Source organism: Primulina huaijiensis, chromosome 4 (assembly GCF_012295235.1).
Source record: "Primulina huaijiensis isolate GDHJ02 chromosome 4, ASM1229523v2, whole genome shotgun sequence".
In the NCBI taxonomy this organism is placed as follows: domain Eukaryota; kingdom Viridiplantae; phylum Streptophyta; class Magnoliopsida; order Lamiales; family Gesneriaceae; genus Primulina; species Primulina huaijiensis.
Window position 1 is genome coordinate 10,560,098 of NC_133309.1, and position 27,610 is coordinate 10,587,707.

At 37.4% G+C, this 27,610-nt stretch overlaps 1 long non-coding RNA gene across 1 annotated transcript; it reads left to right on the plus strand.

Moving 5' to 3' along the window:
• Window positions 1-24,533: 24,533 nt before the first annotated feature.
• Window positions 24,534-26,784, plus strand: LOC140975934 (uncharacterized). The gene is made up of 3 exons (XR_012175082.1): window positions 24,534-24,935; window positions 26,032-26,091; window positions 26,503-26,784. It is a non-coding gene; the product is annotated as an uncharacterized lncRNA (long non-coding RNA).
• The last annotated feature ends 826 nt before the right edge of the window (window positions 26,785-27,610 follow it).

A 27,610-nucleotide genomic window follows, 5' to 3' on the forward strand; every position in this document is an offset into this window, starting at 1 on the left:
GCCGTTATGCCGATGATTTGAATTAAATTCAGATTAATCAGAGTCAGTATTGAATTGAGAATGGAAGGTTGATATTATTATTCTCGATATGTCCTTTCAGATTTACAGAGACAATCTTGAGTTCAGAACTTCCGTTTCTTCAGATCGAGACTACAAACGAAAGTTATAAGTCAATGTGGTATTGGGAGATCGACACAAGTAGGATATACTTGTGTTTCCCTAAATCACATACTATTTGTTATTATTTGCATTGATTTGATTTGATATGCTTGTTCTATTAATGTATAGAGAGCATGTGTTAGACGAATATTAGACGAATGATCTTGTAACAGAAGTACCTGATAGTGGCGGGATCGCCACGGGCACATTGCACGATGTCACAAGATAGTGTATTGGCGATAGTGCCACAGTGTAAGGACCGTGTATCGTATTATCATAAATCCTGTGTGATTATCGATAATTTATGAAATTGTCATGTGATTATGTATATGATGTATATCATGACAATGAAATTGAGAAAATAAGTATTGAATACGAATTGACGTGGTAAGAGATCGAGTGGAAAAGCCGGACGCCAATATAATACCAAAATCAATCTTTGGACAGAACATGTGGCTCCCGAGCGGTAGAAAATGACCGCCCGAGCGCCAGTGTGGAATAAGGGGTGTTCTCGGACAGAACATGCCGCGCCCGAGCGGTAGTTTTTGACCGCCCGAGCGCGGAGCAAGTGACACTCGGGGGCAGAACGTCTCGCGCTCGGGCGCGAGAATTCTACCGCCCGAGCGCCGAAGCGTGGAGATAAGAACGAGGTTTCTTCTTCTTTTTTTCATTTTATTTCAGAGGTTTCGAGAGAATACGAGAGATTTTGATTTTCTTTCGTCCGAATCGACTTCGAAACGCTGTCTAAACGCGAAACAAATTATATATTTGTGATCGTCGCGTCGAGGGCTTCCGACTGAGGTAATTTTCTTCGAGTTCCAGCAGTTCTAAATATCAAAGTGCTGGAATAGCATGTATTTGAAGTTGAATTTCTTATATATAGTAGAATAACCGACAAGAAACTCATATTCGAAGTCGGAATTGAATTATATTATGATTTGAATTTGATATGAATTTTTGAAGTTTCAAATGATATTTGAAACTCATATTAATGATTTTTGATTAGGTTATTGATTGGAATGAGTATGTTATTGATGTAGATAAAGTATTATACCGATATCTTCAGGCTACATCAACTGGAACGAAGAATTGAGGTATGTTGCGACCGGGTAACATACGACAGGTATCTGTATTATATGATATATGTCGGTTTGATTGGATTGATTGGAATGAGATTATGTGTCTATATGCCTTATTTGTTGATTGATGTGGCATACATGACATTGAGATTGAGATATCGATGTATAAAATAAATGTTTTGTTAACACACATCGTTTGATGCATACATCGATACATGACATGCACGTTGAGCTATGATCCTTGGATACCCTGATATGATTTGATTGGATTCTGGGATTTGTGAACACAATCGCTATGCCGGTATTATATGACCCGTAAATCATAGAAAATTGTGGCCCCGATGATTGGATATGAGATTTGAGATTTGATGGCGCTTTGTCGATGCTATCATACGAGTATCCCTTATTGAGGCCGGTGTGCCAGCTCGAGCATTGATTTGATAGGATTCGTTTGATTCTAACATGTGCTCAGTGGATGGGCATTTGACCCGATACCTCCACAACATACATGCATTGCATCCCATATATCATTGTTTAGATATCTGTGGTATATATGATTGGTTGTTCCATACAGAGCTTTGCTCACCCCCAAGGGGGGCTGTTGTTGTTTTTGTGTGTGGACAATGGCAGGTACTCCAGGATATCAGGAGAACGGAGAGGGTACTTCTGGAGGGAGTCACAGTTTGAGCTGAGCTTTTATGTTTTGATCCCAGTATATGTATGTATCTATATACCGGGGCATGTCCCGAGGATATGAGTTGTTTGTATATGATTGATTTTGTTTATGTGTGGGCATGTCTTATGATATGGGATGAAATACTATTTTTAGTATTCAAATAGTATATGTTTTGGACTCATTGTAAAGAAAATTTTAAACTCGTTTTCTGCTGTGATTAATTAACCCTAATCAAGTTGCATTGTAATAATGATTAGGAGCTAAAGGCCCCACACGGAGTGGTATCAGAGCATAGCTGGGAATGCTCGATTGAGTCTTGTGTACACGTGACTAGGCACAAATGAATTGTGCGTTTTTGTTTGAATTATTTGTATTACTTGCTCTTACTTGATTTGATTTGAGTAAGTATCTGATGAGATTGATGATATGAGATGATGATGATGTGACATTGATATTGATTTGTGATATTGATCATCTGATTTGTAGATGGATCCCACTAATGAAACTGCGAGTAGCAGTACTGAGAGGATTGCTGGACAATTTGAAGGATTGTCCATGGATGTAGTGATGGCTCGATTCCAGGATTTGAAACCACCGAGGTTCTTTGGCACTGAGAGTGCAGAAAGACCAGAGGCCTGGTTGAAGGATATTGAGCATCTGTTTAATATTGTGGAGTATTGCAAGGCGCGGAGACTGAAACTTGCTTTGTATCAGCTGAAAGACCGAGCAAAATCTTGGTGGGAAGCCGCCGAGATTGGAGTGAAAGAGGCCGAGATTGAAGTCACATGGGATGTCTTCAAGGCCCAGTTTTTGGAGCAGTATTCTTCTCCTTCTTATTATACTGCTCAGGAGAATGAATTCAATAATCTGCAGCAGGGAACGATGTCTGTTGCAGAATATGCTTCAAAATTTTCTACTCTGTTGAAGTATTCACCTCACGTAGCTGGGAATGCGAGGGCAAAATATAACAGGTTTGTGAATGGTTTACACCCTGCTATATATACTTATGTTGTTTCTGGATTGCCTACGAGCTACGCAGAGGCAGTTGAACGAGCTAAGGCAGCCGAGGCTGGACTCAGGCGAGGAAGTCCACAGTATACTCCTCCACCACCAGTGTCAGCTCAACAGCCTGCATTGCGTCCAAAGGGTAAGAAGTTCAAGAAGACTGGTTCTGTTTCTTCGTCTTCTTCGAGTTCGAGTGGATCACAGCGAGGGAGTCCTGTGATTGCTCCCTACTGTAGTTATTGTGGAGGTAAACATACTATCGAGCAGTGTCGAGGTATGTTTGGTACTTGTTATCAGTGTGGGCAGGAAGGCCATTTCTCTTGAGTATGTCCGAACAAGGGTACGACTTCTTCCCAACCCCAGCCTGGATTTAGAGGTGGCCCAGTGTGATGAGACCTGTTGTTCCTGTTCCCTCTTTCCAGCAGTCGAATGTTCCACGATATCGAGGACCGGGTGGTGGTCAGACTGCTCAAGACCCTCCTCAAGTGAGAGTGTATGATATGACTGAGGACCAGGCGAGAGAAGCTCTTGGTGGTGTGATTGCAGTTATTTGCACGCTTTGCGATTATCCTGCACGTGTTTTATTTGATACAGGAGCATCTCATTCATTCATATCTCATGCATTTGTTGCATCTCACGATATTGAGTGTACCCCGTTGTACGATACTTTGTCGATAGCCACGCTAGCAGGGAAGATTATTTTATCTGAGCAAGTTGTGCATAATTGTGTATTGATATATGAGGATAATGGGATGTTCTTGAATTTGATTGTCCTCCCAATGCACGACTTTGATTGTATTGTTGGCATGGATATCTTGACAATAAATTGAGCTACTGTCGATTGTTTTCATGGAATGGTTCGATTTCGACCGGTTGATGGACCCAAGTGGAATTTTTATGGTAAGGGTTCCCAAGCCAAAATTCCATTGGTATCCTCTTTGGAAATGTCTCGACTTATGACTAGCGGGGATGAGGGTTATCTTATCTACGCTATTGATGTCTCTAAGAAGGAGCCTTCTTTATCTGATATTCCTGTTGCGAATGAATTCCCAGATGTATTTCACGATGAGATTCCTGATTTTCCGCCTCATCGAGAAGTTAAATTTAGTATTGATCTGATGCCAAGGACTGCACCTATATCGAAAGCTCCTTATCGCATGGCACCATTGGAATTGAAAGAATTGAAATAACAATTACAGGATCTTCTCGATAAGGGATATATTCGACCGAGTGTATCACCTTGGGGAGCTCCAGTGTTATTTGTTCGAAAGAAAGACGGTACTATGCGAATGTGTATCGATTATAGGCAGTTGAATCGGGCTACTGTGAAAAATAAGTATCCACTTCCTCGTATTGATGATTTATTTGATCAGCTTCAGGGTACTTCGGTATACTCTAAGATTGATCTTCGATCTGGTTATCATCAAGTACGAGTTAGAGACGAAGATGTGCCTAAAACTTCTTTTCGTACGAGGTATGGCCATTATGAATTCTTGGTTATGCCTTTTGGTCTCACGAATGCTCCTGCTGTATTTATGGATCTAATGAATCGTGTCTTTCGAGATTATCTTGACCGATTCGTTATTGTATTTATCGATGATATTCTTGTATATTCGAAATCGAAAAAGGAGCATGCTGAACATCTGAGACTGGTACTCCAAACTCTTCGTAATGGACATTTATATGCTAAATTGTCCAAATGCGAATTCTGGATGGANGACGAGATTGACCACAGCACCTGTGCTTACTATTCCCTCAGGTACCGGAGGATTTGTAGTGAGTACAGATGCATCTGGTAAAGGTTTGGGCTGTGTTCTGATGCAACATGGCAAAGTGATTGCTTATGCGTCTCGTCAATTGAAATCTCATGAAACACGTTATCCTGTTCATGATCTTGAATTGGCCGCCATTGTATTTGCTCTGAAGATTTGGCGCCATTATTTGTACGGAGAAAAGTTTGTTATCTATTCAGATCATAAGAGTCTGAAATATCTCTTTTCTCAATCTGATTTGAATATGAGGCAACGCAGATGGATGGATCTCCTAAAAGATTTTGATTGTGAGATTCAATATCACCCGGGATCGGTGAATGTTACTGCGGATGCCCTTAGTCGTAGGGTGCATGATTCTGTGTTAGCTTCTGTCAGTATCGCCAAGGTACATAAGGAGATATGTACTTCTGGTTGGACTTTTCACTCGAATTGGAATTCTGTCACTGTCTCAGCATTACACATTGAGCCGAGTTTGATATCGAAAATCCGGAAGGCCCAACGAAGCGATGCTCAGATTCAGAAGTCGAAAGAACTTGTATCTGCAGGACATCAGTCTGGATTTCAGATTTCTTCTGATGGGTCTTTACGACTTAATGGTCGGCTGGTAGTTCCTGATAATTCTGATTTGAAATCTGCCCTTCTTCGAGAAGCACATTGTAGCAAATACAGTATTCACCCTGGAGGTCGAAAGATGTATTTGACATTGAGACCCCAATTCTGGTGAAGACGTATGAAGAAGGACATTGCTGAGTTTATTTTGAAATGCTTGGTCTGCCTGCAAGTGAAAGCCGAGAGAATGAAACCTGGAGGGTTACTCCATAGTATTGAAATCCCGAAATGGAATTGGGAACATATTGCTATGGACTTTGTGACTCATTTACCTTGTTCACCCAAGGGCAGTGATGCTATTTGGGTCATTATTGATCGGCTTTCGAAATCTGCACATTTTATTCCGTATGAACGGACTTATCCTTATAAGAGAATGGCCCGTGTATACATTGAGAATGTTGTGAGACTGCACGGTGTGCCAGTCTCAATTGTATCTGATCGTGATCCCAGGTTTGCTTCTAAATCCTGGGGTAGTTTTCAGGAAGCGATGGGTACGCGTTTGGCTATGAGTACTGCTTATCATCCTCTAACTGATGGCCAAACTGAGCGTACAATTCAAACATTAGAGGAGATGTTACGTGCGGTTGTGATGGACTTCAGAATTGGATGGCAAGATGCCTTACCATTGGTTGAATTTTCTTATAATAATAGCTTTCAGACGAGCATTGGTATGGCACCGTTTGAAGCTCTATATGGGAGACGATGCAGATCACCGTTATTCTGGGATGAAATTGGTGAACGACAATTGACTGGACCTGAAATGATACAGGAAATAAATGATAAGGTTCAGTTAATTCGACAGCGGATGAAAGCCTCTCAGGATCGTCAAACGAGTTATGCGAATAAACGAAGACGACCCTTGGAATTCCAGAAAGGTGACAGAGTGTTTTTGAAAATATCTCCCTTTAGAGGCACTGTTCGATTCGGCATGCGAGGTAAATTATCTCCTCGTTATGTTGGTCCATACGAGATTCTTGATCGAGTTGGTGATCTTGCGTATCGATTGGCATTGCCACCAGCTTTATCTGCCATTCATGATGTGTTTCATGTTTCTATGTTGAGAAAATATGAACCAGATCCATCACATGTACTTGCACCTGATGAGGTTGAACTTGATCCTTCACTATCCTATGTTGAGCAACCTGTTCGCATTATGGATCGGAAGGAGAAGATATTGCGTAATAAATCGATCCCTTTGGTTCGAGTACAATGGACACGACATGGTGTAGAGGAGTCAACATGGGAATTGGAAAGCAAGATGCGAGAATCCTATCCGCACTTGTTCGATTCTATTCCANTCGTTATTTTTAAGGATTTTAAATCGCGTATTTCAAATTTTAGCTTTTTAGATATATACGCGAGACCTGACCGGAGATAGGAAATCAGAGATAAATTTTATGATCCAAAAATATTCCTAAATTTATTTCGAGCTAAGAAATAATTTATTTTGTTGAAATCAAGTGGATTTAAATCTACTTTTATTAATTAATCACCAATTTAATTATAGGCTTCTTAATTCATCTAGATTGTGCTTAATTAACTTTTAATCAAGCTTATCTAACATAGGATTCTACTTAGCAAAACTTAAATAAAATCTTACACTAATTGAGAAGACAAGTCTCGGTCGTCTCCACTCCACACAATTCCAATGAATACCATTTAACTCTCAACAACAAGAAAACTAAGGCCAACCAATCAACATGCATGTTTTTCCCACCAACTTTGCATCATTTACTCCCCCATGCACACCTTATTTGACCACAAGCCTTCACCATCTTCTTCACTTCCCCTAGAACGAAATATTAGAGAATTAGAAGCTCCCATTCTTGGCCAAGACAACAACAATAGCAAGGTGTCTTCATTTTCGTTGTCGTGTCTCCCGATCCGACGTCTCGTGTTGTTTATTGTAAAAAACAACTTAAGGCATGTCTATATTATTTCTTTGCTCTTCAATCAAGTTATATATCTATTTCTAAACCATAACATGTGCTTGCTCCATGACAAAACCGAGATCATGTCAAGAACATTATAAAAAAAATCTGTGCAGAATGTTTTCTCGGCCACCTTCATGCTTCACGGTTGTTGTTGGTTTTGTGATTTCAGGGGTTGGCTCGGTTCCAAGCACTCAAGGCTGCATCTAGACATGTACTAGGGCATGTTAGGGTCATGTTAGTCCATTGGTTCCAGCCCCTACACGCTGGAGGAAGAGATTAGATAGCAACTTCCCATAGCTGCCATTTCGAGTCTCAATTTCTGATTCTTGTTTTTCTAAGGCAAGGGTTCGGTTCTTGGTTGGCCTAGGGCCTATAACCATGGTTTGAACACTTCTTTAGCATGTCTAGGACGTGACCAAGATGACCTTTCATGGCTTGGTTCATGGTCCCATCGGTTTTAAAAATAAAACAAGAACAGCGCCCCATAGGTATTCATTTTTTTGATTTTGGTCGTGTGTGTTGAGTTTCGAATTTATGGTGTCATGTGGGTTGTGGTTGGCTTCTAGCCCTTAGCCATGACTCATACAACACCTTATCATGTCTAGCATTGACCATGGTTAACCTCATAATCATTGGATCCTTCATTTGACAGCAAAACAAGCAAGACACCCCACGCGTGTGAGGTGTGTTCTCGGGTGGAGCTTGTGAGTGGTTTCGGGTGTTACTTGGATCATGGCTGTCCAAGGGCCTATAGCCATGGCTAGGACCCTTCCCTAGCAAGCATAGGACGAGGAAAAGTTGGCCTTAAGTGGCTTGAGCCATGTCCCAAGTCAGTTGGACAGCAACAACGCAAGCCCCTTCGATTTTAGGGATTCTGAATTTTGGTTGTGGGTGTGAAGCTTCGGCTTCTTGGTTTGTGGTGGATCTTGGTTGGCTTCTAGCCCTTAGCCATGGTTCACACAATACCTCATGATGTTTATATCATGCCTTGGTCGTTCATATGGCCACTGGAATGATACATGACGGCAAGAACAAGCAACACTCCCCACGGTACAGCATATGTGTTCTCGAGTGGAACTTCAGATTTGTCGTAGGTGTTGGTTTGGATTGTGGTTGGCCTAGCGCCCTTAGCCATGGTTCAAATCACACCTTAGGATGTTGTTAAGAGGTTCTGGTCGGTGGTTCAAGCCCCAATGGCCAATAGTCTCGAAAACGAAGCAAGGAAGCGCATCAGCTGCTGCTGTAATTTCCTGGACAGAAACTGTGCCTTCGGTTCAGATGTGTGTTTCGAGTTCTTGGTTGGCTTTTAGCCTATGGCCTTGGACTGGACAGTACCTTAGTGGGTTAGGAAGGTCATGTTTTTGGCCGTTTGTGATTTGGTTAAGTTTAGAAGTCGTACGAGAATTTACGGTGCAATGTGCCAAAGTGACTATCGAAAGAGCGTTTCATGATTTTGGCCTCCATGCACAATTTTCGTGTATTACAGCCCTTTGTATATATTTTCCAGTATTTTAGATGTATTTTAATCATGACTAAACGATGGTTCGATGTTGGTTCGGGTTGGTACGGAGTCATGGTTAGATACTAAGTTTGTTGGGCGTAATTGTCTCGTTTTTAGTTCGATTATGAAGTGTTGGTCAAGTTGAGATTATTGCATGTGTCTCATGTTAGAATTAGGTCGCAGTGAGCCTGGGAACGATCCAACTCATTTGGTAAATTAAAACAGGATAATAATTATATTACGTGCATAAAAAAAATAGAAAATGTTTATTTTTGAGATATATGCGATATGTCTTGTGGCCACCTTACGCTTATGGGATTGCTTCACCCGGTGACTTACGACCGGTTTACGATTATGTATGGGTACGGATATCCAGTCCAAGGGCTGTGATGATCTCTACCGCCCAGTATACTGTGGTCTAGTCTGATCAGACGTGCATGTTATGTTATGGGCCACTTGCGTAGAACATTATCTCTAAAAAAAAATTTAAATTACGATATGATATGTTATGACAGGGCTCTATCGAGCAACTCTTTTATGTACGATTTTTTTTCAGTTATGCACGTATTTATAATTACTCATGACACGATTTTCACGTTACGCTTTACGATACGATATTTTTACGTTGCATGCGATTTTATGATATATTAACTTGTTATTCACGATATATGCATGCTGGGTTTTTAGACTCACTAGACTTGATTGATGTAGGTACTGACGATGCAGAGGCTGAGGGCGGGGACCAGTGAGTTAGCTCGGATCGACGGTAGTACGAACCCGAGGACCTCACGTTTATTTATTCAGTTTTATGTTCAAACTCTTGTTATAACTTTATATATATTTTAAGTTATTGTTTAAAACATTATTCAGTTTCCGCTGCTATGTTTATGTTAAACCGTTGGGTTATTTTACGAAAGTTTTTATACGTTGCAATTTTATTTATTTAAAGAGAAAATTTTTAATAATTCCGCAAAATTATGAATACGAATTACGGGCTCTCACACGTATTATATGTTTACCAATGTTATGTATATAAAGATGTTTGAGATTTCGAGGACGAAATCTTTTTAGAGGGGGAGAAATGTAAGGACCGTGTATCGTATTATCGTAAATCCTGTGTGATTATCGATAATTTATGAAATTGTCATGTGATTATGTATATGATGTATATCATGACAATGAAATTGAGAAAATAAGTATTGAATACGAATTGACGTGGTAAGAGATCGAGTGGAAAAGCCGAACGCCAATATAATACCAAAATCAATATTTGGACAGAACATGTGGCGCCCGAGCGGTAGAGAATGACCGCCCGAGCGCCAGTGTGGAATAAGGGGTGTTCTCGGACAGAACATGCCGCGCCCGAGCGGTAGTTTTTGACCGCCCGAGCGCGGAGCAAGTGACACTCGGGGGCAGAACGTCTCGCGCTCGGGCGCGAGAATTCTACCTCCCGAGCGCCGAAGCGGTGGAGATAAGAACGAGGTTTCTTCTTCTTTTCTTCATTTTATTTCAGAGGTTTCGAGAGAATACGAGAGATTTCGATTTTCTTTCGTCCGAATCGACTTCGAAACGCTGTCTAAACGCGAAACAAATTATATATTTGTGATCGTCGCATCGAGGGCTTCCGACTGAGGTAATTTTCTTCGAGTTCCTGCAGTTCTAAATATCAAAGTGCTGGAATAGCATGTATTTGAAGTTGAATTTCTTATATATAGTAGAATAACCGACAAGAAACTCATATTCGAAGTCGGAATTGAATTATATTATGATTTGAATTTGATATGAATTTTTGAAGTTTCAAATGATATTTGAAACTTGTATTAATGATTTTTGATCAGGATATTGATTGGAATGAGTATGTTATTGATGTAGATAAAGTATTATACCGATATCTTCAGGCTACATCAACTGGAACGAAGAATTGAGGTATGTTGCGACCGGGTAACATACGACAGGTATCTGTATTATATGATATATGGCGGTTTGATTGGATTGATTGGAATGAGATTATGCGTCTATATGCCTTATTTGTTGATTGATGTGGCATACATGACATTGAGATTGAGATATCGATGTATAAAATAAATGTTTTGTTAACACACATCGTTTGATGCATACATCGATACATGACATGCACGTTGAGCTATGATCCTTGGATACCCTGATATGATTTGATTGGATTCTGGAGTTTGTGAATCAATCTCTATGCCGGTATTATATGACCCGTGAAGCATAGACAATTGTGGCCCCGATGATTGGATATGAGATTTGAGATTTGATGGCGCTTTGTCGACGCTATCATACGAGTATCCCTTATTGAGGCCGGTGTGCAAACTCGAGCATTGATTTGATAGCGATTCATTTGATTCTAACATGTGCTCAGTGGATGGGCATTTGACCCGATACCTCCACGACATACATGCATTGCATCCCTTATATCATTGTTTAGATATCTGTGGTATATATGATTGGTTGTTCCATACGGAGCTTTGCTCACCCCCAAGGAAGGCTGTTGTTGTCTTTGTGTGTGGACAATGGCAGGTACTCCAGGATATCAGGAGACCGGAGAGGGTACTTCTGGAGGGAGTCACAGTTTGAGCTGAGCTTTTATGTTTTGTTCCCAGTATATGTATGTATCTATATACCGGGGCATGTCCCGAGGATATGAGTTGTTTGTATATGATTGATTTGTATTATGTGTGGGCATGTCTTATGATATGAGATGAAATACTATTTTTAGTATTCAAATAGTATATGTTTTGGTCTCATTGTAAAGAAAATTTTAAACTCGTTTTCCGCTGTGATTAATTAACCCTAATCAAATTGCATTATAATAACGATTAGGAGCTAAGGGCCCCACACACAGTCTGTGACGGATAGGTCAAGACACTGGATGTTTGGTTATATAGACGTGGATAGAATCGGAGTTTCTTCTATTACTGTTGGTCGATATAGAAATACCAACGTCTGGAAATCGGGATCCCTAGACTAGGATTGAGTCTAGTCTGAGTCTTGGAGTCACGAGTATGATTGATAGTTTGATATTAATTATGTTTCAGATTTTGATATATATATCTGATATCTGATTCATGCTTTATATTAATTATATGATTGCATGTTTCGTTAATTTATACTGGGATTTATTCTCACCGGAGTTATCCGGCTGTTGTCGTGTTTGTATGTGTGCATGACAACAGGTGGGACAGATTCAGGGTCGAGGAGATGAACAGAGAGATCGTTATTAGAGTGGAGACTACGGACTTGATCTGAGATATGGTTGAACACTTGATATTTAGTAGTTGAACCTTAGTATGTAAATGATTGTATATAGTACAAGACTTGTACTTTACTTTTATACTGATATGTATAGTAAAGTGATTCCATTATGTTCCGCATTTGATATTATATAAAAAAAAAATTTAGACCCTGTTTATTATAATTGATTAATTAGTCCCAATGACGATTAGGAACATGATTAGCGTCCGGGTCCTCACAATTTGCATCTGCACTTAATATTCATGAAAAAAGAAAATTTCTATCTTAACCTCAACCTAATCCTAAAAATCAAAATCAAGAATTCAAAAAAGAAAAAATTTATCAAATAAAATCTGTTATTACCCTTAAAAGTGGTAAAATAGTTAATGATCCATATAGTAAAGAAAACAAGGATCATTTAAAATCAAAAAGTAAGGGTGATAATCCTGATACTTTTGAGAATGATGATACCTTAACTTCTAAAAATAATATGTTGAATGATAAATCATCTGAAATAGTAAATGAATCAAATAAACCTCCATCATTTCCTCATGCATTAACATATCATAAAAAACAAAAAAATGATTCTGATATCTCTGAAATTTTTAAACAAGTAAAAATAAATATTCCATTATTATTGCATGTGAAGAAGAAAGCATTCTTGGCTGAACAAGTAAGTTCTATTCTTCAAAATAATTCTAGTTTAAAATATAAAGATCCTGATTGTCCAACAATTTCATATATTATAGGAGAAAATAAAATTAAAAAAGATTTGTTAGATTTGGGAGCAAGTGTGAATTTACTTCCTTATTCAGTTTATGAAAAACTTAATTTAGGAGAATTAAAACCCACTTCTGTTACTCTTTTACTGGCGAATAGGTCAATCAAAATACCTAGAGGTATTGTAGAAGATGTGTTGGTTCAAGTTGATAAATTCATATATCCTGTAGATTTTATTGTTTTGGATACACAACCAATAGATGTACACAATGAAATTCCAGTAATATTGGGACGACCATTTCTAGCAACTTCAAATGTTTTAATTAATTGTCGAAATGGAATAATAAAATTGTCTTTTGGAAATATGACTCTAGAACTTAATGTGTTCAATTTATGTAAACAATCAAGTATTAATGAAAATGAATATGATAATGAAATTGAAACAATTGTGGAAGAAAATATACAAGAAGAAAACTTAAATCAACAATCTGAAATTTTTTCAATAGAAAATTTTGAGTCTGAAAATAATTTTAAAGAAGATGATAATACAAAACTTGAATTAAAAGTTTTACCATTCGAATTGAAATATGTATTTCTTGGTGAAAATAAAACATTTCCTGTTGTAATTTCTTCCACTCTTCTACCAAATCAAGAAGAAGATTTAATTAAATTACTTAAAAAATATAAAAATGCAATTGGATGAAGTATCTATATGTCCAGGAGATCTTAGGTTCGAGTCTGGGGAGGTACAAACTCCAGTGCCTGGGCTGGAGGAGTCATTGAGTAATGCTGCCATGGGACAACCGACTCCCGCCAGTTTGATCGGGAACAACTCATGGGCATTACAATAAAAGGCGCCTTTTTATTGTAATGCCCATGGGCTGTTCCCGATCCAACTGCCGGGAGTCGGTTGTCCCATGGCAGCATTACTCAATGACTCCTCCAGCCCAGGCACTGGAGTTTGTACCTCCCCAGACTCGAACCTAAGATCTCCTGGACATATAGATACTAGCTCAATTGGTACCAGACTTGTGCTAAGTATCTATATGTCCAGGAGATCTTAGGTTCGAGTATTTGGGACATATTAAAGTCAATGGAATTAAGAAAATGTCAAAAACATGAATTTTTACGTCTAGGGGTGAAACGGAAATTTTTGGGTTTTCAGGGGCAAAATGGTCTTTTTGCACCCGAGGTGAGATTTTGGTCATGACAGCGTCCTGAGCACAAATTCATGTTATTTTAAATGTTCATGCATCACGTTTATGATTTTTACGCTATTATAATAATTATGGTGCATGCTTTGTTTAAAGGAATTAAGAGAGAAAAAGTGAGAAAGTGAAGAGCACTCCGTCTCCGTCGCGCCGCGTCGTCGTTTTGTTTGTTTTCTTTCAAAACAGACCAAGGCATGTTTATATCTTCTTTCACTCTTCAATCAAGCCATATAGGTATTTTTAAATATAGCAAGTAAATGATTTTAATGCAAGAAAATCGAAATTGTTCATATTCAATTATGTTATTTAATTATATTACGTGCAAAATATTCATTTTGAGATTTATGCGATATTGCTTGTGGTCACTTTACTATCATGGGATTATTACTTCACCCGGTCGCCAGTTACCGGTCAGTTCAATTTTGTACCACCCGGTCGCCAGTTACCAGTCAGTTCAGTTCAGAGGCCACTTGCGTAGACCATAATCTCACCAGAAAATTATTACATGCTATTTCATTACAGGGCTCCAAGGAGTAAACATTTTCACTTATGATTTTCAGTTCAGTTATGCACGTATTATAATTACTCATGATCAGTTATTTTCACTTTACGCCTCATGACATGATATTTCCACTTCGCATGCGATTTTATTATTATTACTCGTTATTTACGATATATGCATGCTGAGTCTTTAGACTCACTAGACTTGATTGTTGTAGGTACTGATGATGCAGGGACCGAGGGCGGGGACCAGTGAGCTAGCTTGGGTCGGCAGTAGTGGAACCCGAGGACCTCATGTTTTTAGCATTTACTATTTTGACTCAAACAAATTTCTTCGTTGTTGAATTGTTTTAAATTATTATCTTGCAAACAAACATTTACTTCCGCTGCTATTTTGAATNTTTCAGTGATATGATTGAAGAATTTGTAGAAGTTTTTATGGATGATATAACTGTTTTTGGAAACTCATTTGAAAATTGTCTTAAAAACCTAGAAGAAGTATTAAAACGATGTGAAGAAAAAAATCTTGTTTTAAATTGGGAAAAATGTCATTATATGGTTAAATATGGGATTGTGTTAGGTCATGTGATATATGAAAAAAGAATTGAAGTTGATAAAGCCAAAGTTGATGTTATTGCTAATTTAACATCACCAAAAACGGTCAAAGAAGTTCGATCATTCTTGGGTCATGCAGGTTTTTATAGAAGGTTTATAAAAAATTTCAGCATAATATCTAAACCAATTTCGAATCTTTTAACAAAAGATACAAAATTCGAATTGACTCAGAAATGTAAAAATTCTTTTAAAAAAATAATTAATCTTTTAATTACATCACCTATTTTACAACCTTCATATTGGTCTTTACCATTTGAATTAATGTGTGATGCAAGTGATTATGCTATAGGAGTTGTGTTAGGACAGAGAAAAGAAAGAAAACCGTATGTAATCTATTATGCTAGTAGAACCTTAAATAGTGCCCAAATAAATTATTCAACTACTGAAAAAGAATTAATTTCAGTAGTATTTACATTAGATAAGTTTCGATCACATTTAATTGGTTCTACTACTATTGTGTACATTGATCATTCTGTCGTAAAATATTTATCAAATAAACAAGATGCTAAGCCAAGATTAATACGGTGGATTTTATTGTTACAAGAATTTGATATTATAACTAAAGATAAAAAAGGAAAAGAAAATGTCGTAGCCGATCATTTATCTAGAATAATGACTGAATCATCTCATAATGAAATACCAATAAATGAAAATTTTCCAGATGATCAGTTGTTTTATGATACTATTATGCCTTGGTTTGTTAACATTGTAAATTTTATTGTGACAAATAAAATGCCTTCTCATTAGAATTCACAGGATAAGAATAAATTCTTGATCGAAGTTAAACAATTTTTATTGGGATGATCCTTACTTGTTTAAGTATTGTCCTGACCAAATTTTTCGACGATTCATACCTGACAATGAAGTAAGTAATGTTATTAAATGTTGTCATTCTGAAGCATGTGGAGGTCATTTTTCATGGAATAAAACAGCTGCAGAAATCTTAAAATGTGGATTTTATTGGCCCTCTTTATTCAAAGATATGCATTTATTTTGCAAATCTTGTGAAAACTGTTAGAAGATAGGATCAATTTCAAAACGAAACATGATGCCTTTAAATCCAATCATAATTATTGAAATATTCGATAGTTGGGGGATAGATTTTATGGGTCCATTTCCATTATCTTTTGGATATACGTACATTTTAGTCGCTGTTGATTATGTTTCAAAATGGATTGAAGCAATTGCATGTAGAACTAATGATCATAAAGTTGTTATAAAATTTTTAAAAGAAAATATTTTTAGTCGATTTAGAATACCTAGAGCAATAATTAGTGATGGAGGGAGTCATTTTATAAATAAATCATTTTCTTCTTTGTTAAGAAAATATGACATTACACATAAAGTTTCTACCCCATATCATCCTCAAAGGAATGGTCAAGTTGAACTTGCAAATAGAGAAACAAAACAAATTTTAGAAAAAACAGTTAATCCAAATCGAAAAGATTGGTCTTTAAGATTAACTGATGCATTATGAGCATATAGAACTGCATTTAAGACATCATTAAGGATGTCACCTGTAATGCCTGAAGTAAATATCACAAGTAGTTGATTTAGTAATGTGAGATTACTAAATAATTAATGATTTTTAAATAATGAGGTATGACATATTTTTTTCATATGAAGTCCAAATGATTTGAAATTTGGATATAACGTAGAAAACTCAAAGATATAGAAATTTCATGTTTTGAGTTTTGGAAAATGTGATCGTTTACCTGATCCAAATGGATATACCGGTGTTAAAATGTTAAATATTATATATTATATTATATTATATTATTTTATTAAAATAATATAATATAATATAATATTTGTTTAAAAAAAATATGAATTGATTCGGTGGAATTAATTCAAATATGAATTCCACCTAACTCAACAGATGACATTCGACAGAGAGAGGTGAGAAAACAGAGGAAATATCATTTTAAATTTTCTTTTCGATCATGCGACTTATCGGTTTATACAATCGACGAACCGATTTAAGTTCTGGAATCGTTGACACGAGATCTTCGATTTGAGGTATAAATTTTATTGTTTTTGTGATGTTTGAAATTCGTCGATTTCTGGAATAAATCCGATAAATTGTTAAATCATACTGAAACTGAATATTGTTGAATAGTGTATGATTTTAACGAAGTAGAGAAGATTATTGTGTTGTTGTTTTGAATTATTCCTGATTTATTATAATTAGGGATTTTAATCGTTGAATTGAGATTGGAGAGTTGTTTATTAGTTGTTATTAATTCTGATTGTATATTCGGAGTATACGAAGTATAGGCTACACGTTGATATAAAGTTTTCGCAATTTGACGGATGTTGTAAAATAGCCTATTATTTGATGTTAAATTAATTAGTGTGTATTTGATGGTAGTATTGTGAATGAAATACACTAGAATATTAAATTGATGAACAATAAGAATTTATAATCGAGTTTTATATTTTGTTGAATTAATTGTTGTTGGGCTATTTGATGTTATATATTGAGACTGTTATGATTGTATTGTTACGGTGATAATGATCTGATAATTGTTGTTGAATTATTTAGATACAACACAAACTTCGGGATCAAAGAAATAGCCAGATTTTATATATACTCGATTATCAGGTACGTATGTTGTTATTGTTTAGTATTGATGAATACTATTGCGTTGAACGATGATAAATCACTGGTATTGGGTGATTTGATATTATATCTGTTGTTGTTTATTATCGTTGATATTGTTGGTTGTTGATTGTTGGGAGACGTCACGTTGATGTTGTTCGTTCGACGATATTGCTGTCGCCGGAGTAGGGGTGCGACGTATCGGTGATGTTATTCGTTCGACGATATTGCTGTCGTCGGTGTTGGGGTGCGACGTATCGTCGATGTTGTTGTTGCAGTAGTATGGGAGTGACCCTTTTTGGTATTTTGGTAAATAAGTTGAAAAATATTACATATGAAGTCCAAACTGTTATCATTCTAGTTATATTTTATATTGTTGAAAATATAACTGTTATGTATTACGATGATGATTGTTGTGTATGCTCACCCTTTGGGGGCTGTTTATATTGGACAGATTACAGGACTATGCTGTGAGACAGGATAGTTGTGAGACCCCGAGACTAAACACTGATAAAATAGCTTTGATGGTATTTTGGTAAATAAGTTGAAAAATATTCAATTTATTTTTTATGTCATTTTCGTAGATAAGTTGAAAAATATAGAATTAATTTTAAGGGCAAAATGGTAATTAGTGCCATATCTTTTTCATATGAAGTCCAAATGATTTGAAATTTGGATATAACGTAGAAAACTCAAAGATATAGAAGTTTCATGTTTTGAGTTTTGAAAAATTAGATTGTTTGACTGGTCCGAAGGGATATACCGATATTAAAATGTTAAATAGTATATATTATATTATATTATATTATAAAATAATATATAATATAATATAATATTTAAATAAAAAAAAAAAGATAACTTTGAAATCAAAGTTATCGTTCGTAACTTTCAGAAGAAAGCGAGAAAGGGGAGAAGAGTGAGAAGGGAGGGTTTTCGATTTTTCTTTTCGATCTTGCGACTTATCGGTTTATCCAATCGACTAACCGACTTCAGTTCTGGGATCGTTGACACGAGGTCTTCGATTTGAGGTATAAATTTTATATTTTTGGTGATGTTTGAAATTCGTCGATTTTTGGAATAAATCCGATAAATTGTTAAATCATACAGAAACTGAAAATTGTTGAATAGTGTATGATTTTAACGAAGAAGAGATGATTACAGTGACGTTATTTTGAATTATTCCTAATTTATTATAATTAGGAAATTTTAAATCATGGACTGAAATTGAAGAATTATTTGTCGGTTATATATGCGGTAGAATACCTGACAAGAAACTAAGTTTTGAAGTCGAAATTGAATTATGCTATGAGTTGAATTTAATATGAATTTTCGAAGTTTCAAAAGATATTTGTGATTTTGAATGATGTTATTGATTGAAATAAATGTGTTATCGATGTCGATAGATCATTATACATCAATCTTCAAGCTACATCGACTGGAACGAAGAATTGAGGTATGCTGCGATCGGGTAACATACGACAGGTATCTGTATTAAATGATATATGTTTGATTGATTGGATTGAGATTACATGTCTATATGCCTTATTTGTTGAGTTTATGTGGCATACATGACATGCACGTTGAGCTATGATCCTTGGATACCCTGATATGATTTGATTTGATTCTGGGGTTTATGAACACGATGCTATGTTTGGTATTACATGACCCTTAAAGCATAGACATTAGTGGCCCCGATGATTTGATTGAGATTTGGGATTTGATGGCGCTTTGTCGACGCTATCATACGATTATCCCTGATTGAGGCCGGTGTGCCAGCTCGAGCATTGATTTGATAGCGATTCGATTGATTCTGACATGTGCTCAGTGGATGGGCATTTGACCTGATACCTCCACGACATACATGCATTGCATATCATATATCATTGTTTAGATATCTGTGGTATATATTGTGGTTGCTTCAGACTGAGCTTTGCTCACCCCAGACGGGGCTGTTGTTGTCTTTGTATGTGGACAATGACAGGTACTCCAGGATATCAGGAGACCGGAGAGGGTACTTCTGGAGGGAGTCACAGTTTGAGTTGAGGTTTAGTGGTCTTTCCCAGTATATATGTTTATGTATATACCGGGGCATGTCCCGAGGATATGATTTGTTGTTGTAGGAGTTGTTTTGATTATGTGTGGGCAGATTTTATGATGTGAGATATTCAAGCAACATATTTTGGGCTTATTGTAAAGAAATTTTAAACTCGTTTTCCGCTGTGATTAATTAACCCTAATCAAATTGTGTTGTAATAACGATTAGGAGCTAAGGGCACCACAATAGTGGTGAAGGACTAGGTGTGTCTAGTCAAACAGTCCTGTAGTTGATAGTAGATAGAGACAGTATAGTTTATTGTCTTACTTGAGTTGTATGTGTGTATTTATTATACTGTTTCTGCTGCATTGACGTAGATAGTGTGGTGATTGCACTATTTAGTCGTATATGCATTATATTATTACGTTGTTGAGAAGAAAATTTTTATGCATATGATTTCACATGTTGTATGATTACGTGGCGAGGTTTGGGGAGCCACAATTGGTGGTATCAGAGCATATGTTAGATGTCTGGGATGGTTAGGAGTTGGGTTTGTGATGAGGGAGTTTGATGGCGATATGATTTGCGTGTGCCTGTGCATTTGATTTGTTCTTGATGATTTCTTGGTAAGATTGATTCTTATTTAGTTGCGTATGCTTTTGTGCGAAAGGTGTGATGATGATTACTGGATAGTAACTGTTAAATGTTATGATTAACAATTTGATTTCCAGTGATGATAGCTAGAGAACAGGTACATCCACACGGGGAAACGGAAGAGGTTGACAGTGGGTTTGGGCAGATGAATCCATTGCCACCTCCTCCTATAGGACATGCACATGCAGATCAGCCTTTATTGCCTGGTGAGTTGACTTTGGCACAGTTTAGCAGTTTTCTTCCGCCGAGATTTGATAGTTCTGAGACTGGCGAGCGAGCAGAGGAGTGGATTGAGAGGATAGAGCAGATATTTGTGACTGCTCCGTGTGCTAGGTCTGCTTGGTTACGATTGGCTACATTTCAGCTTTCGAGAAATGTACTATTGTGGTGGCAGACGACTGTGGCCGGATTGAGAGCCTAGGGCCGTACTGTTGATTGGGATGTGTTTCGGTCTTGTTTTCTTGATAAATATTTTTCTATAGCAGCCAGGCAAAAGAAAGAGAAAGAATTTGAAGATTTGAGACAGGGTAGTATGTCTGTTGCTGAGTATGAGACTCGGTATTCTGCATTTCTGAAATATGTGCCATATGTTGCTATGAATGTTCATGCTAAGATGAGGCACTTCTTGAGAGGGTTGAAGTTAAAGTTATTTGATCGTGTGCAATCGAACAACCCAGTGTCATTTGAGGATGCAATGACGAGAGCTGAGATGGCTGAGTTGGTGATGCAGGAGTATGGGGCGCAAGGACGATGATCAGAGCCGACTAGGGAGTCATTGCGACCGCAGGGACAGTATTTTAAATATCAGAAGGGTTCATCATCTTCTTCAGCATCATCTGGGAAGCGCCGATATGATTCACGACGTGTTGAGAGTCGTGGGGGCAGTTCTCAGTCTGTTCAGGGGCAGAGAGGGGAGTCTAGAGCAGTGAGATGTTTTCGTTGTGGGGGACCTCATCTGATCAAACAGTGCACACAGACATAGATCACATGTTTTGAGTGTGGTGGTGTGGGCCATATAGCGAGGCAGTTTCCTAGTCATGACGGACAGCGAGAGCCCAGGGGTGATAGAGGTAGATCCTCAGAGAGATGAGGACGACAGTCTCAGCAGTTTACACCACGACCTTCTGGAGGACAGCCACGTATGCAGGGAGCTAGTCCGCCTCAGGCACAGGTGTATGCTTTGACACGAGAGCTGGCAGAGGAGGCACGAGAGGAGATGATAGCGGGTAAGTGTTATTTGTGTTCTTATCCTACTTATATTCTTGTTGATACAGGTGCCTCACATACATTTATATCAAAGAGGTTTGTGGTTGAGCATCATATGCGCTCGTCTCCATTGTCTATGCCTCTTTCTGTTTGGACACCCTCTGGAGTTGATATATCAATTGTATCGATGATATCAGATGGTATTATTTCTTATGAAGACTATGAGCTGAGATCTGATATGATTATTCTAGAGATGACTGATTTTGATTGTATTGTGGGAATTAATGTGCTGAGGAGATATTGTGCGACTGTTGATTGTTATCAGCGGGTAGTATATTTTTACACCGGTGAGAAAGAGCGTTGGACATTTTATGGGAAGGATTCTCGTCCCCATGTTCCGTTGGTATCTGCTATCCGGATGTCTCGGTTATTGGAGCATGGCCATGAGGGTTATCTTATTTATGCTGTAGATGTGACAGAGAAAAAGAAGGAGGTGGGAATAGAGGAGATACCTGTAGTTACTGAGTTTGCTGATGTGTTTCCTGGTAAGATTCCAGGCTTCCCACCAGCCCGTGAAGTGGAGTTTTGAATTGAGTTGATGCCAGGTACTTCTCCTATTTCTCGTACTCCTTATAGAATGGCACCAGCAGAGTTGAGAGAGTTGAAAACCCAGTTACAGGACTTGCTGGACAAGGGATACATTCGCCCTAGTGTATCGCCTTGGGGTGCACCAGTCCTATTTGTAAGAAAGAAAGATGGAACAATGCGGCTTTGTATTGACTATCGACAGCTGAATAAGGTAACAATTAAGAATAAATATCATCTCCCTCGTATTGATGATTTGTTTGATCAGTTGCAAGGAACCTCAGTATATTCGAAGATTGATTTGAGGTCAGGATATCATCAGATACGAGTTAGAGAGGAGGATATTCAGAAGACAACGTTCAGGACCAGATATGGGCATTATGAGTTTTTGGTTATGCCGTTTGGTTTGACGAATGCTCCAGCTGTGTTCATGAGTTTGATGAATAGGGTATTTCCGCCTTATCTCGATCAGTTTGTTATTGTGTTTATTGATGATATATTGATATATTCCAGGAGTGAGGCTGAGCATGCAGGGCATTTACGTTCAGTATTACAGGTACTGCGAGATAGACAGTTGTATGCCAAACTCAGTAAGTGTGATTTTTGGTTGGATCGAGTGGTCTTCTTGGGTCATGTTATATCGAGAGATGGGATTTCTGTTGATCCAACGAAGGTTGAAGCCGTGTTACAGTGGTCTGCACCTACATCTGTACCAGAGATCCGTAGTTTCTTGGGTTTAGCAGGTTATTATCGTCGATTTATCGAGGGATTTTCAAAGATTGCTAGACCTTTGACATAGTTGACTCAGAAAGGTGTGCGATTTCAGTGGTCTGAAGCATGTGAGAGGAGTTTTCAGGAGTTGAAGCACCGACTGACGACCGCACCGGTGTTATCAATCCCAACAGAAAATGAAAGGTTTGTTGTTTATACTGATGCATCACTACATGGTTTGGGATGTGTTTTGATGCAGGATCGACATGTTGTGGCATATGCCTCGAGACAGCTGAAACCACACAAAACAAGGTACCCTGTGCATGATTTGGAGTTGGCAGCCATTATCTTTACCTTGAAGATATGGCGACACTATTTATATGGTACTTCGTGTACGATTTATACGGATCATAAGGTTTGAGATTTTTGTTTACTCAGACAGAGTTGAATATGAGGCAGAGACGGTGGTTAGATTTGTTGAAAGATTATGATTGTGAAATTGAGTATCATCCTGGTCGAGCCAATCTTACAGCTGATGCATTGAGTCGTAAAGTTAGTTGTACCGCAGAGGATGTGAGTCGTTTATCAGCTATGATGATGTCTTGTTGTTCCTTGGGATATGATTTTGATATCTCGACGACTCCTATCAAGGTATCGACCTTATTAGCTGAACCTGATATATATGGTTGTATTCGTGAGGCACAGATGACAGATGAGAGAGTTCAGCGATGGAAAGAGTTGGTTTCTCGGAAACAAGATACTCGTTTTAGAGTTGCTGATGACGGCAGTTTGAGGATGAATGATAGATGGGTAGTTCCTGATACTTCGGAGTTGCGCCAGGGCCTGTTGCGGCGTGCACATTGTAGTCGATATTCTATCCACCCTGGTGGCAAGAAGATGTATAAGGATTTACGTTCTCAGTTTTGGTGGAAAGGAATGAAACGTGATGTGATGGATTTTGTACGTCGATGTCTCAATTGTCAACAGATCAAAGCCGAGAGGAGAAAGCCAGGAGGTGAATTGAGGAGTTTAGAAATACCGACTTGGAAATGGGAGCACATATCGATGGATTCTGTGACTCATTTGCCAAGAAGCACTTGAACTATTGATGCTATTTGGGTGATTGTTGATCGATTGACGAAAGTTGCACATTTTATACCCTATATCATGAATAGTACGTACTTGACGATGGCACAGTTGTATATACGAGAGATCATACGGTTGCATGGGATTCCAGTGTATATTATTTCTGATAGAGATCCTCGATTTACTTCTCATTTTTGGGATGGATTGCAGACTGCGATGGGGACAAAATTGAGAGTGAGTACGGCTTATCATCCCCAGACAGATGGTCAGACTGAGCGTACTATTCAGACGCTGGAGGATATGTTGCGTGCTTATGTTCTAGATTTTAAATCTGTTTGGCAGTCATCTATTCCATTGGTAGAGTTCGCGTATAACAATAGTTATCAGAGTAGTATTCAGATGGCTCCATTTGAGGCATTGTATGGGAGATGCTGTAGATCTCCGTTATACTGGGATGATGTTGATCGAGCTGCAATTACCGGTCCTGAGATGCTTCTTGAGATGGAACAGAAAGTAAAGTTGATACAGCAACGATTGAAAGCAGCTCAAGATAGACAGACCACCTATGCCAATAAAAGACGAAGACCCTTAGAATTTCAACAAGGCGATCGAGTATTTTTGAAATTTTCTCCTTTTCGTGGCACAGTGCGATTTGGTATGAAAGGAAAGTTGGCACCGAGATATGTTGGCCCATATGAGATATTGCAGCGGATAGGCACTTTGGCTTATCGATTGGCTCTACCTCCATCTTTATCTTGTATTCATGATGTGTTTCGTGTGTCGATGTTGCGGAAGTATGAGCCAGACCCTTCACATGTGTTGGATATTTCTGAGGTTCAGTTAGATCCTGATGTGTCTTATGTTGAGAGACCAGTTTGTATTTTGGATCGATCTGAATGGAAGCTTCGTAGTAAGCTTATACCGATGGTGAAGGTTCAGTGGGACCATAGAGGTGTCGAAGAGGCCACTTGGGAGACAGAGCGGCATATGAGGGAGCTCTACCCCTACTTATTCTGATGGTATGACGCATCTTTATTTATGCATGTTATTACTGTTGTTGATTAATTTCGGGGTCGAAATTCATTTAAGGGGGGTAGAAATGTAATGCCTGAAGTAAATATCACAAGTAGTTGATTTAGTAATGTGAGATTACTAAATAATTAATGATTTTTAAAGAATGAGGTATGACATATTTTAGTCATATGAAGTCCAAATGATTTGAAATTTGGATATAACGTAGAAAACTCAAAGATATAGAAGTTTCATGTCTTGAGTTTTGGAAAATGTGATCGTTTATCGGATCCAAATGGATATACCGGTGTTAAAATGTTAAATATTATATATTATATTATTTTATTAATATAATATAATATAATATTTAAAAAAAAAAAAGAAATATGAATTGATTCGGTGGAATTCATTCAAATATAAATTCCACCTAACTCAACAGATGACATTCGACAGAGAGTGGTGAGAAAACAGAGGAAATATCATTTTAAATTTTCTTTTCAATCATGCGACTTATCGGTTTATACAATCGACGAACCGATTTAAGTTCTGGAATCTTTGACACGAGATCTTCGATTTGAGGTATAAATTTTATAGTTTTGGTGATGTTTGAAATTCGTCGATTTCTGGAATAAATCCGATAAATTGTTAAATCATACTGAAACTGAATATTGTTGAATAGTGTATGATTTTAACGAAGTAGAGAAGATTATTGTGTTGTTGTTTTGAATTATTCCTGATTTATTATAATTAGGGGTTTTAAGCGTTGAATTGAGATTGGAGAGTTGTTTATTAGTTGTTATTAATTCTGATTGTATATTCGGAGTCTACGAAGTATAGGCTACACGTTGATATAAAGTTTTCGCAATTTGACGGATGTTGTAAAATAGCCTATTATTTGATGTTAAATTAATTAGTGTGTATTTGATGGTAGTATTATGAATTAAATACACTAGAATATTAAATTGATGAACGATAAAATTTATAATCAAGTTTTATATTTTTTTGAATTAATTGTTGTTGGGCTATTTGATGTTATATATTGAGGCTGTTATGATTGTATTGATATGGTGATAATGATCTGATAATTGTTGTTGAATTAATTAGATACAACACAAGCCTCGGGATCAAAGAAATAGCCAGATTTTATATATACTCGATTATCAGGTACGTATTGACGTACGAGCATATGTTGTTATTGTTTAGTATTGATGAATACTATTGCGTTAAACGATGATAAAACACTGGTATTGGGTGATTTGATATTATATCTGTTGTTGTTTATTATCGTTGATATTGTTGGTTGTCCTTTGTTGGGAGACGTCACGTTGATGTTGTTCGTTCGACGATATTGTTGTCGCCGGTGTTGGGGTGCGACGTATCGTCGATGTTGTTGTTGCAGTAGTATGGGAGTGATGACGTTGATATCGTTGGTGGTTTGATTGTCCAGAGACAGCAAAGGGAGTATTTCTGTTATCATTCCAGTTATATTTTATATTGTTGAGAATATAATTGTTATGTATTACGATGATGATTGTTGTGTATGCTCACCCTTTGGAAGCTGTTTCTATTGGACAGATTACAGGACTATGCTGTGAGACAGGATAGTGGTGAAGGACTAGGTGTGTCTAGTCAAACAGTCCTGTAGTTGATAATAGATAGAGACAGTATAGTTTATTGTCTTATTTGAGTTGTATGTGTGTATTTATTATACTGTTTCTTCTGCATTGACGTAGATAGTGTGGTGATTGCACTATTTTGTCGTATATGCATTATATTATTACGTCGTTGAACAGAAAATTTTATGCATATGATGTCACATGTTGTATGGTTACGAGGCGAGGTTTGGGGCGCCACATCACCATATAGGTTAGTTTTTGGTAAGCATTGTCATTTATCTGTTGAACTTGAACATAAAGCTGATTGGGTAATTAAAGCATTTAATATTAATTTAGATGATGGATCTAAATTAAGAAAATTGCAATTAAATGAACTTGAAGAATTAAGAAATGATGCATATGAAAATTCAAAGATTTATAAAGATAAAACTAAAGCCTTTCATGATAAAAATATTACGAGAAAGTGATTTGAACTTGGACAAAAAGTTTTACTTTATAATTCTCGTTTGCATTTATTTCCAGGAAAACTAAGATCGAGATGGTCAGGACCATTTATAGTTAAATTTGTTTATCCTCATGTTGCCGTGGATATTGAAAATCCTAAAAATTATGACGTGTTTAAAGTTAATGGGCAAAGACTTAAGGCTTTTACAGAAAATGAAATTCTTAATGATGATTTTATGCCTTTATATGATCCACAATAGTTGGTTGATATTTTCATTTTGTTTTTGCAGATTCTAGTTCATTTCCCGGTTAAGTGGCGGCTAACGGTACTCCGTGACTATCTAAGTCGGTTTTTTCAGTTTTCCCAAAATAATTGAAATATATAATAATAATAATAATAAGGATGCTTGTATTGTGAATCTTCGTGAATATTTTGCTTGTTTACCTGATAATGCGTTGAAAAAAATTTATAAAGCTAGATGTGAGCGACTAAGGTTGATGATGTCATATGGCATACCGAATGATATCCGGTTGATAATTGAAGCAAAAGTCCGATTGGTTGGGGAAGCAAGTGAAATAATAATAAGACATATGCCAGGATTTGGTAAAAGCACATATGCCAA